This window comes from Crocuta crocuta, unplaced genomic scaffold (assembly GCF_008692635.1).
Source record: "Crocuta crocuta isolate KB4526 unplaced genomic scaffold, BGI_CrCroc_1.0 scaffold183, whole genome shotgun sequence".
In the NCBI taxonomy this organism is placed as follows: Eukaryota; Metazoa; Chordata; class Mammalia; order Carnivora; family Hyaenidae; genus Crocuta; species Crocuta crocuta.
In genome coordinates, this window is record NW_027529431.1 from 1691918 (window position 1) to 1709272 (window position 17355).

The window sequence follows — 17355 nt, forward strand, 5'->3', positions numbered from 1 at the left end:
TATAGAAACTAAAACATGGATATATTAAAATAAAATTTCACAATAAATATTTTAATATATCCATATATTAGTTTCAATAGGACATTTTCCTTGAGAATTTATAATTAGCATCTGGGTCCTCTGGGGGGGAAAATATTATCCAGAATAGATTTTTTTCATGATGAGTGTTTGAATCAATATCTGTAGGGTAAAAACAATAAAACATCACAAAGATAAATTTTTATAGTCTTAAATGGATGGAGAGATATCCCATGTTCACAGATCAGAAGACTCAATAATATCATGACTTCTAAGTCTTCTCATATTGAACTACAGATTAAATACAAACCTGTTTATCATCAAAGCTGGTGGATCTATAGACTGACAGGATAAATGGAAATGCAAAGTTACTAGTATAGCCAAAAGAAATTAAAAAAAAAAAGTAACATTAGAGAATTAATTCTACCAGATTTCACACTTATTCTAAAACCTTTAATAATCAAAATTGTGTTATTGGCAAAAGATGAACATATAGATAAATGAAACATAGTGAAAACTAGAGATGGACTCATATTTATATATTCAATTGATTTTTTAACAAATGTGTCAAAGCCCTTCAACAGAGATATAAAAGTGTTTTCAGAGGTGGTACCAAACAATTAGATGTCTATATGAAAGCAATAAAAGGACTCCAACCTCTTCTATACATCATCTACAGGTGTTAAATTGAAATAGCTAATTGGGGTGCCTGGCTGGCTCAGTCGGTTAAGCATCTGCCTTCAGTTCAGGTCATGATCTCACGGTTTGTGAGTCTGAACCCCTCATTGGGCTCTCTGATGTACGTGCAGAGCCCACTTCAGATCCTCTGTCCCCTCTCTCTCTGCACCTTCCCAATCATACTGTCTCTCTCACCTCATCTTTCTAAAGAAAAAAGGAAAGAGATAATTGACAAACTAAAAGTATAAAACTTTTGAGAAATACACAAAACAGGAGGAAAAACCTTTCCATTCTTGAGATAAGCCAAGATTTCTTAAACTGGACACAAAATCTAGAACCAATAAAAGAAAAAATATATTACAGTAAAATCTATCAAAATATTCATTTTGCTCTCCAATCACTTAAAAATGAAAAGTAGGCAAGATAGAGGAAAATATTTATATATTTTTGTCTCTAGTGCCTATGTTCAGAATATATAAATAATTATTATAATGAAAATAATAAAAAAAACAATTTTATAATATGGCACTACATTTGGACACTTCACCAAGGAAGATTTAGAAATGAAACAAACACATTCTAAGACAATGCTAAGAAAAGAGCAAAAATATATTGCCAAAAACCAGTAGAATGGTTAATTTAGAGTTTTATAATACCAAATATTGGCTTTAGGAAGCACCTAAAATTCTTATTATTTGTTCATGGGTGTGCAGAAATGATATAGCCACATTATTAAATAGTTGGGCAGTTGATCATAAAGTTAAACCTACGCTTATATTGTGATATAGCAATTCTAATTCTAGATACTTATCCTAGAGAAATGAAAACATATATCTCTATTGTACACTTATTTGGAAATATGATAGTACATAAATGATACCTTAATAAATCTGACCTTAAAAAATCAAGAGAAATAATGGGAAATAAAAACATACTTGAGAATAAATTTTTAAATGGACTGTAAGGCATGCATGGTAAAATAGCAATTCTGTATGTGTTCAATGAAGTAAAATTGTAGATAGAGATCTTTACAGAAACTGGAAATTATGAGAGATTTTAGTACTAGTAAAAAAGAGTAAATAAAAAGCATGGTAAAAGAACATGATGTGCAGTATAGAAACATGTGGAAATGTGAGGCACTTGGGTAGCTCAGTCCATTAAATGTCTGACTTTAGCAAAGGTCATGATTTCACATTTCATAAGTTCAAGCCCCATGTCAGGCTCTGTGCTGACAGCTCAGAGCCCAGAGTCCACTTCAGATTCTGTGTCTCCCTCTCTTTCTGGTCCTCCTCAGCTCATGCTCTGTCTCTCTATCTCTCCTTCCAAATAAATGAACATTAAAAAAAATTTTTTTAATGAAACATGTGGAAACGTTATACAGCAGAAGTTATATTTTTAAAGAGGTAATTGTGGAGAATTTTCCATTACCGATGAACGAAATCAAGCCATAGATTCAAAAAGTCCTATAGATTCCAAAGTTATTTATCTCCTTATTCTCTATCATCACATTGTAGTACAATTGTATAAAGCCACATGAAAAATGAAGTCTTAAAATCAGCCAGAGAAAAAAATTATTTTATTTGGCTGACACATGATCCCTTAACAGGAACACTGGGATAGAAGACAATAGAATAATGTCTTTACAGAATTGAAAGAAAGTAATTGCTGATATTAGATTCCATATTATGTGTAAATATCCCTCAAGAATGAATGAGAAATGAAGAGATTTTCTAAAAAGAAAATTTAAATATTTTGTCAGCATCAGACTTGTTGATATACTTCAGTATGAAAGAAAAGGACTTCATATAGAAGCTCATTGATTTATACTAATCTTTTATAAATCAAAGGAATATACAGAGTCTAAGTCATTCACAAAAAGGCTAGTTTTGAAAAGTGTAAATTATGTACCAACTTCCAGCTATAAAATAAGTAAGTCACAGGGATGAAAAGTACTACATAGAAAGTATAGTCAATAATATCTTAATAACATTGTATAGTGATGGATGGTGATTACACATATCTTGGCATAGCATAACATACAAAATTGTTGAATCAATTTTGTATATCTGAAACTAATATAACATTGTCAACTATAATTTCAAAAAGCAGTTGGTGGGGCACCTGGGTGGCTTAGTTGGTTGAGTGTTCAACTCTTGATTTTGGCTCAGGTCTTAGGATCAAGCCCTCAGTTGGGATCTGTACTGACCATGGGGCCTGCTTAAGATTCTCTTTAACTTTCCCTCTGCCCTCTCCCCCTCTCACACTAAAAAGAAAAAGTAAAAAAAAAAAAAAAAAACAACACTCGGTTTTCTGGGTAAAACATATAAATTATCAAACTGATAGTAATACAAAATAATCAAATATACTCTAGAAGAAAGTCAAAATGTTAGAATAAAAACATCTGAATAAAAGAAAGCAATTAGGAAACATAGGAAGTTATTTTCAAAGGAAATTATATCATTAATTTCCTTAAATGAGATAGGGTTACTGTTCCAAACAAAAGGGAAAAAAAATATATTTTTCAGATTGGACCTAAAACATGAGCCTACCAATATTTTCCTTATGGGTGAAACATAAAATAGTAGAGTACAAGTTTGAAAGTAAAAGTATGGAAAAAGGTATTCCGTACTAACATTAATGAAGCACAAATGATGTAGCCATATTAAATGATATTGATGTTTCTGTTAGAAAAATCATTGTATGGAACAATAACGAAGCACTTTAAAGGCAGTGGTTTGCTGAAAGTTTACTTCTTGTGCTTGTTAGCTGAACTTCACAGATCCATGGCAAAAGAGATCCCTGGCATATGTGATATGTTGTCAATTTAAAGACTCAGCTCAGAAGCGATAATCTGATTACAGCTCATTGGCCATGGAAACTGTGAAGTGGGCATCCCAAATAGCTGGGTCACTAATAACTAACACATAAAGATAAAAGTGTATACTGTATAATTTCCATAAATCTCTTCATCAACAGTTCAAAAAGAAGCAAAACAACATATATAGCTAGAAAATCAGCATGAGGGGTATTTTTTGTAGAAGAAAGGGTTACATGGGTGTTCATACTGTGGTAAGTTACTGAGACACGCTTTTATATTTTGTTCCTTTTATTTGCTGTTTTATTTCAATAAAACTATTACAAAAGTAAAACCAAAGGAGATGAGCAAAGGAAAACAGCAGTGAAAAAAACTCACTGGGAAGATAGAATGAAAAAAGTAGTTTTACCAAAGGTAAAAGATGCAGTTTTGAAGAGGAGAGATTTCTCCTCAACCATTTAATAAAATTTTCTTTGGAATGTAAATATCTATTTTTAGCAGCAATCTTTTTTGTTGTGTATAAGAGAATGGAACCCCAGCTGAGACACAGTGTGAATGTTTTGGTTCACTCACTGAAATCTAGAGATTGGTCTGCATTTTGGCTCTGTTAGATGTCAGGTGCTCCCACTCTGCTATTAGTCATGGACTGTTCGTTTCTGTCTTTCATCCTTCCTTGTGTATGTGTTTCTTTAAATCTGCAGTCTCTCCCCTAATGGTTGGAAAGATGAATTTTGGAGCATTTAGAGATTCATGGTTCTTATACTACTTAATTCCTAGGAGAAAAGTCAGTCTGTTCTTAGAGCTTATGAGGATTTCTTTTTTTTTTTTTTAACTTTTTTTAAAAAATGTTTTTATTTATTTCTGAGAGAGAGAGACAACGTGAGCAGGGGAGGGTCAGAGAGAGAGGGAGATACAGAATCTGAAGCAGGCTCCAGGCTCTGAGCTAGCTGTCAGCACAGAGCCCAATGGGGGGCTTGAACCCACAAACCGTGAGATCATGACCTGAGCTGAAGTCGGACGCTTAACCGACCGAGCCACCCAGGCTCCCCTGAGGATTTCTTTAAGAGGATATTCTCATTGACTTGCCTGGGCTACATTGTCACCATGTTACCAATGTACCTAAACCACATGGCTTGGAGGAAAATGTGGCTCCACAATTGAAGGGACAGAAGTAGATGAATAAATCCCATTACAATTCCCAGTATAGCTACCATTTTAACCTGATTTCTATTTGATCGACCAAGCTTCCTAAAAGACTTCCTGGTTCTTGCTGTAAACATACTCTTATCTCTCATTCTCTTCTCATTCCAAGTAATCTGACTTGTGCTCTCATCATGTCCTAGTAGCCAACTCATTGCCAAAGCAATCAGTGGCTCCCAATGGATGAATTCAGAGACATTTTATTGTTTATTTGTTTGAGTCTTCTACATTTCTCATTTTTCTAAAGAAAAAAATTCTCTTCTGATTTCTTCGAGGATATTTGTTCCTGTTTTTCCCCATTGTTTGCAGCTACCTCTCAGTTCTCAAACATCCAGTGTTTGGTTCAAAGCAAATGTTCACAATCCTCAGGAATCTGCCATACTTGCTTATCTCTGAAATCTAATCAGGCTTACCCTTCTGTCTGGAGTTACTACTTGGTATCAACCAGTATAACTCAGTTTGGCATTAACATCTAGATTAGGTGTGTTTCTCTGAATTAAAGTTAGCGAAAAACCTCTGGAGCATTTTGGTGTACCCCTAACATAACACATACATATCACTTTACTGTAATTACCTTTTTGTCTTTCTTCCTAATTGCACATAAATTACCTTAGGCTAGGGTCTTTAAGTGTTTGTACCAAGAGCCTAGAGAACAGTAGGTACTCAATAGCCAAAGCAAGAAGGAAAGGTGGGAAATTAAGACTGTGCTTCTGCTTGACAGGCCCAATTTCATCGTGAAACAGGAAGCTTGGACTGACAGTAAAGTCTACAGAAGTAGGAAAGAGTGGACAAGAGTTAGGACTTCTGAAAAGTTGAGAAGCAACAAAATCTATTCCAAAGAGACCCATTTACTCCTCTAAAGTTTCTAACTCCTGGGTCCAATCAATCACACCATGTTATTACCTCTATCAATGATGCCTCCTACTCCTAATGGAGAGGAAAAGACACATAGCTGGGTTGATCAGAGTGATGAGAGGGGGGACTGAAGGGATAAATAACAAGCAGTGAGGATGTTTCCAAGAGTCATTCCAATGTAACAATGTAGAGTCAGCTTGCTTAAGAGAGAAAAGAGGGTACAGACTGAAGGGAAAGGAAGGTAAAGACTAGAGATGTTAATGAAGTCGAACCTTGTGTAATAGATGCAAGACAAAAAAAGAGACTAGTTTTCTTTCCCCCGTTTCATTTACCAATATATTTTTGAAAACTACTATTCTCCACCTACATTTATAAACTTGAATATTGAATTCTGCGCTTGCCTGCAGTGCACTCACTTGCACTGAGACACTCCTGAAGATTATCTGTAACTTGAAGCTGATTAAATCCAAATGTCATCCAAATTCTTCATTATGCTTACTGCAGAAAAAGGTCAGTATTACTTTTCCTGTGAACATTTTCTCCATCTATTCTTCCATGCTTGGCTTGGCTTTCAGAATTGGTTCCGCCCCAATGACAGGGAAAGATCACATGACCCCTGAAAGCCAGTCAGCATGATTCTATTTTCTAGGCTATAGAAGTTACTTCAGGGAAGAGTATTTTTTATCAAGTTAATCCAAGCCTAGGCAATGCTCAGGAGTTATTTAAAAGGACTTAACTTTCTCATGTGTATGGAATAGATAAGAATTATGTTAGCCTGGAGCTACTGGTGGGAGGTTACTAATTATAATCTGAAAATAAGCCAACCACATTAAAAATGCAGCAGAAAGTAGGGTTAGAAATATCATAATGATGTTATTTGAACCCTAGCACCACACTCCACTTGAATTTGGCAAGAGTTTTGGACCATGTATTTATGTGAGCCAACAAATCTCATCTGTAATCTAAGCAAGTTTATGTGGGTTTTTTGTTACTTGCAGAAAAGAGTAGTTAAAGATCCATTCAACACATCCAGCGTCTTAAACAATTTTACAGATCTTACCTTTCTGAAGTTTTCTATGCATTTCTCATATGATGATGTTTTATATTTTCCTAACACTGTTTACTCCAATCCTTCCTTCCCACTGTCATCACATTAACATATCGAAAACCACACTTTTGTTTTTAACATTAATCTGCACAAATCTTCATTATCTTCCAGTTTTATACAAAATGAATAATACAGTTTAGTTTGGAAACCAAGCTCATCTATTGTCCTTCCTTCCTTTTCTCCTCCTCCCTCCCTCCCTCCTTCTTTCCTGTCTTCCCTTCCTCATTTTCTTCCTTCCTTTCTTTTCTTCCTTCCATCTCTTTTTTTCTTTCCTTCTTTCTTTTTCTCTTAATTTCTTTCTTGAAAATGTTCATCTTATTCTTATAATAATCCTAAATGAATGTTAAAAGAATATATTCCCTGTTTTCCCATACAGTTCACTCTGTGTTGGTGTTAATGGTATTCCTTGGAACATAATGTCCTTTCTAGTTGTGCCATCTCCTCCTTCATTTATTCAGTAACTATTTAAATCCTTTTAAGACCATCACATTTTCTTTCCATGAAAATTCGACTCCATCTTTAAATTATTATCTTTAATAATTCCTTCTGCTATTTCTTCATAGCAGTTTTTCTAAGAAGTTAAAATGTCAGTAATTTTGGTGTTAATTGAGAATTCATTGTCCGTTGTACACTTTTTTGAAAGGTTTCTTATTTTATGTCATAATGTTGGGATTTTTTCCTGCCTTAACTCTGTGGAATATTGCTATTTCCTGAGTGCAGTGTTGTTCATCATTCTTGGTTGTATTCTTTATAGTTTATGAAACATTGCATTGTATATTACAAGTTTTTAATAGTTAACCTAGATTTTTCTTTCAACTTATTTGGATGGATTTGCTTGATAACTTAAATTAGAAAGGTTTATTAAAACACTTTTCCCTTTCTTATAAATGTATTATACCATAGTATATTGATATTAATAATTAGCCTATAGGCATATTTTCATTTTTAAAGAGATTTTAGGAATGCTTTTTTAAAAATTTTTTATTTATTTATTTTGACAGAGGGAGAGAGAGAAGGAGCAGGGGAGGGGTAGGAAAATGAAGAGAGAGAGAGAATCCCAAGCAGTTTCCTTGCTGTCAGCACAGAGTGTGATGCAGGGCTCAAGCTTACAAACTGGAAGATTGTGACCTGAGCTGAAATCAAGAGTCGGAAACTTAACCAACTGAGCCACCCATGTGCTCCTTTTTTTTTTTTTTAATTTATTTATTTATTTTGAGAGAGAGAGAGGACAGGGGATGTGTTTTTAAATTACAAACTCTAGAGGTAAAACCAACACTCCTGTATAAAAAGAAGAAAAACAAATTATTAGAAAAAGATACACCTTAAACTGCAAATGTAGGATCACATATTTTTATTGGTATATTATATTTATAAAATTACTTTATTTTCATAAATTTGAAGAATGTTCATAAATATTTTAACTTGTTAAATAATTGATGACTCCATAAAAGCTTTATTTTAAATTTAAAAAATTCTAAACTAGTATTGTGAGATTTTAACAATGGTGAGCTGCTTAAAGTTCATGTAAATTACAGGAAACAGTTTCATTTGTTCTAGATTATAATTGTACTTCATGAGAAATAGAGAAACAATGCTCAAGTCTTTATTTTTAAATGTTTTGTTTGTTTGTTTTGTTTTGCTTCGTTTTTGAAAGATTGGGAGCCAGGGAGAGGGAGTCCGAGGGGGACAGAGGACCGGAAGTGGGCACCTTGCTGACAGCAACATGCCCAATGCAGGGCTTGAACTCAGGAACCAAACTGTGAGATCACGACCTGAGTAGACTAAAATCGTACGTTCAACCAAGTGAGCCACCCAGGGTCCCCTACTACTGCCCAAGTCTTTCAAAAGCTATTAAAACTGTAAAATCTTGCTTAAGCCATGTTAGAAAATATGGATTTTATTTCAAAATTCCATATGCAACTTATGGCTCATTTCATGAATTAAATTTATTCAATGAATAAATTGAGTATTCAAAAATGAATAAGGAAAAAACATCATTGGATGAAAGAAATCACAGTCATTTGCCTGAGCCATCCAAGCACATAGGCAGCTCATAGGTACAGAAATGTTTTTCCTTGTTTGGGCCCTCACTTATACAATTATCTTAGGGTCTTTTTGATAAGATAAACATATATCATGATTTGGAGAATTATTATACAGTGTTTATCAATAGGACTCAAAAGTTCCCCGGAACTAGGATTTCATTTTATTTTTCTGAACATAATTAAAAGTCTTTGCAATTAGGTTTTACTTTCATCGTCCTTAAATCTAATGATTAGGACATTCTGTTTCTCCTTTTAAGAAGTCCTATAATTCCTGCCCCCAAAGAATTTAAGTCTAGAGTTTTAAATATTTTCATCTCAATCCATCTATCGTAATTAGCTTCTTATAAATAAAATAAAACTACTCGGCCTCAATCTTATCTTAACCCCAAACCAAAATCAAACACACAAAGGAAATCACTGAAATTGTATGCTAACAACGTCTTATTATATTTAATCAGATGTTCAAAGGCATGCCATTATGATCCTTAATATTATCAAAGAAATTCAGAACTTTAAAGCATTTAAAACATTTTTTTCTTTGAGGTTACCAATCTTGGTTTGGGGAAAAAAAACAGCTTAATATTGTTTCATATTATAATTTTAACTGTAAGATCTTATGAACCAATTTAATGAGATGGATTTTTATCCTTATGTAATAAGCCTGCTGTGTGTTTTTTAAGTTTGAAGTGAATTTTTGGAACGATTGTGATTTCAAACTCTTTTTAAAAAGCAAGTTTCATGTTTTCTACATTTATATAGTTGTTGCTTGGAAATATCAAAACAATGTTTCAGGTTGTCATAGATTCCAACGAATGGAACACTACCAAGCAGATGATATAGCAAGAAAAACATTATTATCTCACTTAAAAAGAAATGTTTCTTTTCATCTTGCTGCTCTTTACCATGCGTTGGCTCATTCTCAGGGCTGCTCACTTCACAACTTAAAGATGGCTTCCATTCTAACCACCACAAGTAGACAAGATAGCATTCAGCAAAATGTCCTTCCTGGAATATCTTTCTTAAATTTTGTCAGTATATTCTAGAATTCATAAGACTCAGTATTTAACAAAAGAGACATCCTAACTAGGTAACATTTTTTTTGTTTAATTAACTTTTTAAATGTTAATTTTGAGAGAGAGAGACAGAGGCAGAACATGAGTGGAGGAGGGGCTGAGAGAGAGAGGGAGACACAGAATCTGAAACAGGCTCCAGGCTCTGAGCTGTCAGCACAGAGCCCCATGTGGAGCTCAAACTCCAAGAGTTCATGAATGAAGAGATCATGATTTATGCTGAAGCCTGACATTTAATGGACTTAGCCATCCAGGCACACCTAAGTAAACTTCTGAACTTATACTGCATACATTTTCAACTTATCACCTTTTTTCAGACCATGTATTTAGGTATTCTCCTCATATTCAGAAATAAATAAGTATTTAAGTAATTTTGTGAGGTATCAAATGGTAGGCATAGACATGGAGGGAAAAAGTAATCATCCTTGATTATGAGAGTTCGGAGAATTCTTTCACTTTGAATCTTTAGGCAAATGGTAAATCAGACCTTATGGGTTTAGGTTCATTGAATATAAGGGATAAGTGTGGGAATCAGACCATTGAGTCCATTTCTCTGCAAGTAGAGAAAAACTATTTCTAATAAGCCCTTTAGTGTAATGTCTACTCTGCCATTATTTGCCTCTTGAGAGGAAGCTTCTTCTCTTTCCATGAGGAATCCAGACTCCTTATTCAGTAGTTCTCCCCAACACGGTGCTGGCCTTAATTGCACTATCCTAAATTTCTTGCCATTATTCCTAATTACACTTCCTTGATGAACACGGAGGAGCTAGCTGCTTTGTTCAGTTTTTCTTATAAACTTTTTCATCCTTTTACTTGAGCACGAAATAAAGTTACATAACAATTCTACATTTAGCCTATTTTAAATAATATTTCTTTGAATTCCCTTTAGATTGCAAGTTTCAGTTATCATATATAATCTAATCAAATGTTAAAAACAAACTTGTTTGTAAATCAAATGTCACATCTTTCACTTATATTTGTTTAAAACATTGCTTCTATTCTATAATAACCCCTCTTTCCTTCTATTTTTTTCTCTTCTATAATATAAAGATAATGTCTGCAATTTAAATTAGGAAATTCAAAATTAATTATCAGCTTAAATGAATGTATTTGCTTTTCTCTCATTTCTTACAGATTAGGATTTTTCTTCCTATCACTTCTATAACAACTTCTACTCTAACATGATTCAGAAATTAAATTTTAAATTTAGAAATTGTTTACTTGTAGATTATTAGAAAATGTAAAAAAATAATCTAGCTGATTATTCTGATCCTACCACTCTAGCTATAAAAGTCATATGATTCCTTGCATGTATCTGTATAAATAGTACAAATATAACAGGATCTAAGTTAAATTTGTTTAAGAATTTATTCTCAATTTTATGTGGTTTAATTTCAGTGTCCAGTTAATAAATTAGTTTTGCATATTGGTTTATACATACTTTTATTGGGTTGTATTCATGGGTAAGTTTTATTTATTTTTTAATATTTATCTTGAGAGAGAGAGACAGAGGGAGTTCAGGCAGGGGAGGAAGACAGGATCTGAAGCAGTTTCCATGCTGACTGTAGAGAGCCCAATGTGGGGTTCAAACCCACAAACCTATGAGATTACGACCTGAGCCAAATTCAGATGCTTAACTGACTGAGCTGTCCCAGAGCCCCCTGGATAAGTTTTAGTTCTATGCTTTTTAAATGTGGTATTTTTTTAAATATAATATTGCCTAGTAATTCTGACTATGAATTACTGGATGGAAATGTTTGAACTCAGGTTCTCTTCCATTTAATTCTGTCCCATATATGTAATAATCTACAACCATCCCATGCCTGCCACTGTGTACGTGTACTGTTGTTAGGATACTTTTTCAATTCAACTATTGTATATTGAGGTAGGTTATGTTATATACAAACTTCATTTTCATATAGTAAAATTGTCATTTTTTTTTTTTACCAAAAGAAACCATTGTATCTATAGTATTAGTGAGTATACTAATAATCATTGGACCTAATTGCCAAATGTACCAGTTCCAATTTTTAGAAAGAACTTAGAACTTTAACATCTATGATAGAGCAGAATGGCATCTATAATTCCTTAGTACATTTACCCCGAGGCTGTTACCTTGGAGTCTGGGTAAACATAAACTCAAATATTTATTTCTGCTTCAAATGCATATTTCCAGGAGAGGAGACCTAACCAAGACTCTCACTAGTTAAAGTTTTAATTTACCCAGATTTTAGCTATAGAATAAATGTAATAGTGTGCCAAAAATTTTCCTTTACAATCTGCTCCCAATTTCTCTTTCCAGATGCCTGACTACTCCCTACACCCACCCTATATTTCAATGACATTGGAATAGTTGACAGTCTTCGAATAGCTAAGTAATTTTGAACTCTACAATTCTGCTGTTTCTTTCTCTTAGAATGTCTTTCACCACTTTTTTTAACTGGAGAAAAACTCTTTTTCAGACAGTTTTTAATGTGTCTGGCTGACATATGAAAATGCAAGTTCCTTGTGATTTGGAAAATATAAACAGATGAAAAATATCACCAAAATGTAAGTATTTGGAATTGCTTACAAAAAACACGTACACTAAAAGACCCCCAAAATTTCTCCTTTATTAGCGTTTTCTAAGTTCTTCAGTGTTATTATTTACTAAGAATAATTTTTAAAATAAAGAATTTGTTTAAACAGATAAAATTAATTTTGAGTCTGTTGCAGATACAAAATTTAAAAATTGCTGCAAACTTTGAGAAGCCAAAGTGTAGGTAGCACTATATTAAAGGAGATAACAGGACAGTTAACTTAGAGAGACAGGTGCATACTTCATTCTCTGTGGCTTTATATGGGCCATTCTGTCCCACAATAATACACCTTTCCTCACATGAAGAATGGCTTTCTTTAACTCTCATTCTAGAAATAAAAAGTATATATTCTATAAAGTGCATCTTAATGTCACCTCTTTTGGGGAAGCTTTTCTGGGTCATTTTCTTGGCCAATTTAAGCATTGCTCTTTTCCGTACCTTGTTGCACCTCTTTTATGGCCTTTATCTTGTTTGGTAGTGAAAAAAAAAACATTCATTGTCTTTTCAATCCTACATTTTGAACTTCAGAAAGAAAAGTCCTGTTAATTCACTTGAACATTAGCAACTTAACAAATAAACATTTGTTTAGTGGTGGCTGAACTCTACGACAGCTCAGATTCTGCTAGAATATGAACTTCAAAAGGGGAGGCTTTCTTTGTATATTGCCAGCTATGTTTCTCAGACACACACACAAATTGCTTGGCATTTGCTAATTGCTTTGGATGGATAATATTTTAAGGGATTGAGCAATATCATTTTGTTCTCAAGATTTCTTACTACTATAAACTGCTTCTCATATTCAGTCATGGTAGCATTATTGCATGTATTACCTCAAGTAGGACATTGCACAGAAAAAAAAATCAAAAAGAAAAATATAAATACTAAATAATTCCATCTGAAACTTTCATATTTCCACATCATTAACCCCAGAGAAACCAAAGGCATCATATACCGAAAAAAAAGCTTGTTGAAACACATGTGAAAATTAAGACTTTAAAACCACATTACCAAGATGAGAAATGATTCCTTACATCAGAGCGTCATAGAAGATAAAGAATATAGGTGGATGGGAGAAGTTTTAATTGCATAGATCTTGGGAAGAAGCTAGTGGTCTTGGAGAAAACATATGCTGAACTTCTATTTTCACTTCAGCATTGCTAAGCAGAGTGTAGCCAGGATCTAGTAGCCATCAGGTCACCAGTGGTAGAATCCACAGAGTTTCCATTTGAATATTCCAGTGGGCTTCCCTTGAGGAGCTGTCCCTGTCAGCATATTAAATGTCAGTGTTCTTGCATAACTAATACCCACTTGTTCCCTGAGATGTTAATGTATCCTCATCCTACTAATTCCACATGAATGAATTCCTTTTCTTTCAACAATGGAGGATATATATCCCCAAATTAGGGCTACAGAGTTGATTTAGAAGAAGGCTTATGATATAAAAAGGAGATTGTCAAATTACGAATTTACTTGAGAGGAAATCAATGGACCAACTCAATATCTTCTTCAGAACTAAAGAAAAAGTAAAACATACCCAACCACATAGTTTAGCATGCAATAGACAAGTCAACAAATGATTACCTATATGGTATTTAATGCTTTGAAGGAAGTAAAATAAATAAATAAATAATAAATAAAGTATAGAAGAAGCTAATCAGAAGGGCAAAGACAAAAAGAGTCAACCAGACAGAGCTAATTTTAAATTTGATGCACATTAATTTAGACATAATCCAAAATGAACAGAACAGTGGGGAGTTAATTAACCACTCATTCAAAAATTGTGTTATAGGTAGAGGAAGTAATGCGACTTACTAAGTTCCCCAAAAGTAATCCATGCAGAAACACATAGGGTTTGTTAGCACTGAAAGATAACCGCAACTAAAATATCATCCTTAAGTCTTAGTAGATTGATTAAAAACAGATGAGCTTAATGACAGTGGATAAGACTGCAAACCCAGAGTTCACTTGTGTGTGTCTGTGTGTCTCTTGTGTTACAAGTTATAAATTAACCTAAGAATCCAAATATAAAATGTACTAAGCAGTTGTTGATTAGATTGGATATTTGGGGGTTAAAGAACACATGTATATAATGAAAATTATAAGTGATCTAAAATTTTTTTAAATGTTTATTTATTTTTGAGAGAGAAAGAGACAGAGTACAAGCTTGGGAGGGGCAGAGAGAGAGGGAGACACAGAATCGGAAACAGGCTCCAGGCTCTGAGCTGTCAGCACAGAGACCGATGAGGGGCTTGAACCCATGGGACCCCGAGATCATGACCTGAGCCAAAGTCAGACGCTTAACCAACTGAGCCACCCAGTCGCCCTAAGTTATCTTTAAGGGTAGTGGTAATGAAGTCTTTTTAAAATACTGAAAGCCAAAATACTGCTTTGGTTGCCAAAAAAATTGAAATTTTTGCCATCTAAAGTCACCAAGAAAATTAGAATTTTACCACAACTATAAATTATTTGCCACATATATAAAAAGTGTACGTTATCAATTCATAAAATAATTTTATAAATCAGTACGAAAATAAGTATCTTAATAGAAAAAATCAACCATGACCATGAAACTCAGTTTACTAAAAAAGAGCTTGATGGTACTAGTACACATACAACAAAACAAAATAGACAAAAACCGTATTTACTGTACTAGTGGCCAAAAACTTAAAACCGACAGATAATGTGGTGACAGTTTTTAATCTCCCAAACTGTCAAAAAATTAAAAGGTAACACACCATGTTATTGAGGCTTCTAAGAAACACGTACTAAAAATTTAAAAAACAAGCATTGAATCACAGCAATGATCAACTTTTTAAAAATGTATTTAGGGGCGCCTGGGTGGCTTAGTCGGTTAAGTGTCCGACTTTCGCTTAGGTCATGATCTCGCGGTTCGTGGGTTCGAGCCCTGCGTCAGGCTCTGTGCTGGCTGCCCCCTCAGAGCCTGGAGCCTGTTTCAGTCTGTGACTCCCTCTCTCTCTGACCCTCCCCTGCTCAGGCTGTCTCTCTCTCTCTCTCCTAGAAATAAATAAAAATATTTAAAAAAATGTGTTTAGAATACTTAATCACAGATATAAAGAAAAAATTTAATTCTGAGAAGATCCTCAAAATCTTTTCAATAATGGTAAGAAGGTAGAAACAGAGTACAACATTAAGGTAGAATATAAATATATTAAAATGTGATTAATTATATCTCTTGGTCATTCAGCATCAATTTATTTGCTATCAGGTGCTTACTATATGTCAAGCTCTGTGCTAGATACATCATTGAACAAGAGAGTCGCTGCTCACAGTCAACTGAGTAAACATTTGTAAAAAAAAATTTTTTTTAAATAAAATAAGCAGATGTTAATTGGTGTTATAAATTAAAGTGCTTACGTGCACTACTAAAGAATTAGGATGGATATAACTAAATATTTTCTACAAGGACAAGAGGAACATGACTTCTCAGACTTAAGATCATCAAAGGGAAATGATCTTGGGAACTTTTAAGCCTGCTAGAATCTTTCTGTGACCTTGTTCATATATGAAATGAGGAGCCCACAAGAGATTTGGCATATATCCAGCAGGTGAACTATTACTCTCTATGTAGTCATTAAAACGATGATAAAGAAAGTTCACAAAAGATTAATGCATTTAAAATTTAATGCAAACCATAACGTAAAATATGGTTCTGTTCTAGAATAGAAGCTTTCTATTTAGTTTGTGTGCCATTATCTAAAGTGAGGTTCACAACCTCTACACCAGCTTGCAAAATACAGGACCAAAACTGATTTTTATCTCTATCTAATAATCCAACTCCAGTCTAATACTGAGTTTGGAGAGATCAACAAAATAGTGGGAAATTATAAGCTGCTCTGAGTAGGGATGTTAAAGGGAAAGGTCTGTAATCAGAATATTCAGAGAACAAAATATATTTCCCCTAGAGATTGAGGGCACACTGGATAGTATGTGACATTTGGGAATCCAAAGGTGTTACCTGTTGCATTAATTTCACACCATCAGTGAGGTGGCATACCAAGGGTGGACAGGATCCGTGGAAATTTCTGCCAGAGAAACTGGATTAGAACTTTGCATGGATCAAGTGTTTACCATAATCAGGAGAGAAAAGTGGCTTTGGATTGTTTCAGCTTCTGTTCAAAAAGCCCACCTAAATGGGCAAAATGATGCCAATACATAGAAAAAACCCAGAGGTCCATCTAAATGACTTAAGGTTGGAAAAATAAGACATGTATAAATTTAAGAAGCAGTTAACTCCCTCAAAATAATTTCACTGAGAGATCTTCAATGATAGGGACAAATTCCTTTAAAAAAGCAATGAAAATGTCTCATAACTATGCCAGCTTCCACCATTCCAATGGCCCCAACAAACTTCTGTGGGTGCATGTTGAGAAAGCACTTCCATTAGTTCTCAGAAGTCCTTCCTTTCTTGGCTGGTCTTGAGGTAAATGAAATATATTCTTCTTGGAGGGGAGGGGAATGCCCAGTAATCCTTATTGCATGGACAAAGTTGTAATGCCTATGTCTTTGTTTATCAATAAAGTGTTCATTTTCCTTCATATAATCCTTAAAGCAAACAGTGATCTGTGGTTAAAAAAATTATCTCTTAAATTTCCTGCTAGATATTCAGTACTTATTATCCTCAGCTAATTAAGCTCCTAAAAACTTGAACAGGAAAACTGTTAAAAGGTGTACACACACACACACACACACACACACACACACTTCCTTATTAAAANATTGTAGGATCATTGGTTCCATACATTGGTTAGGAACATGCACGGCTTGAATGGCCTCCAAGTCTGTGACTCTTAAAATTTTAAACTTTAACCCAACTTTCACGTGAAATATTTGTATTAATTAAAATGAAGATTATACAAAAGTCTTACTGTGAAAAGTAAGCCAAAAGGAAAACAAGAATAGTACTTGGATATTTGTATTTCTGCACTGCGCAAAAACTGAGGATCTCATTCCTGCAGTAAGTTTATAA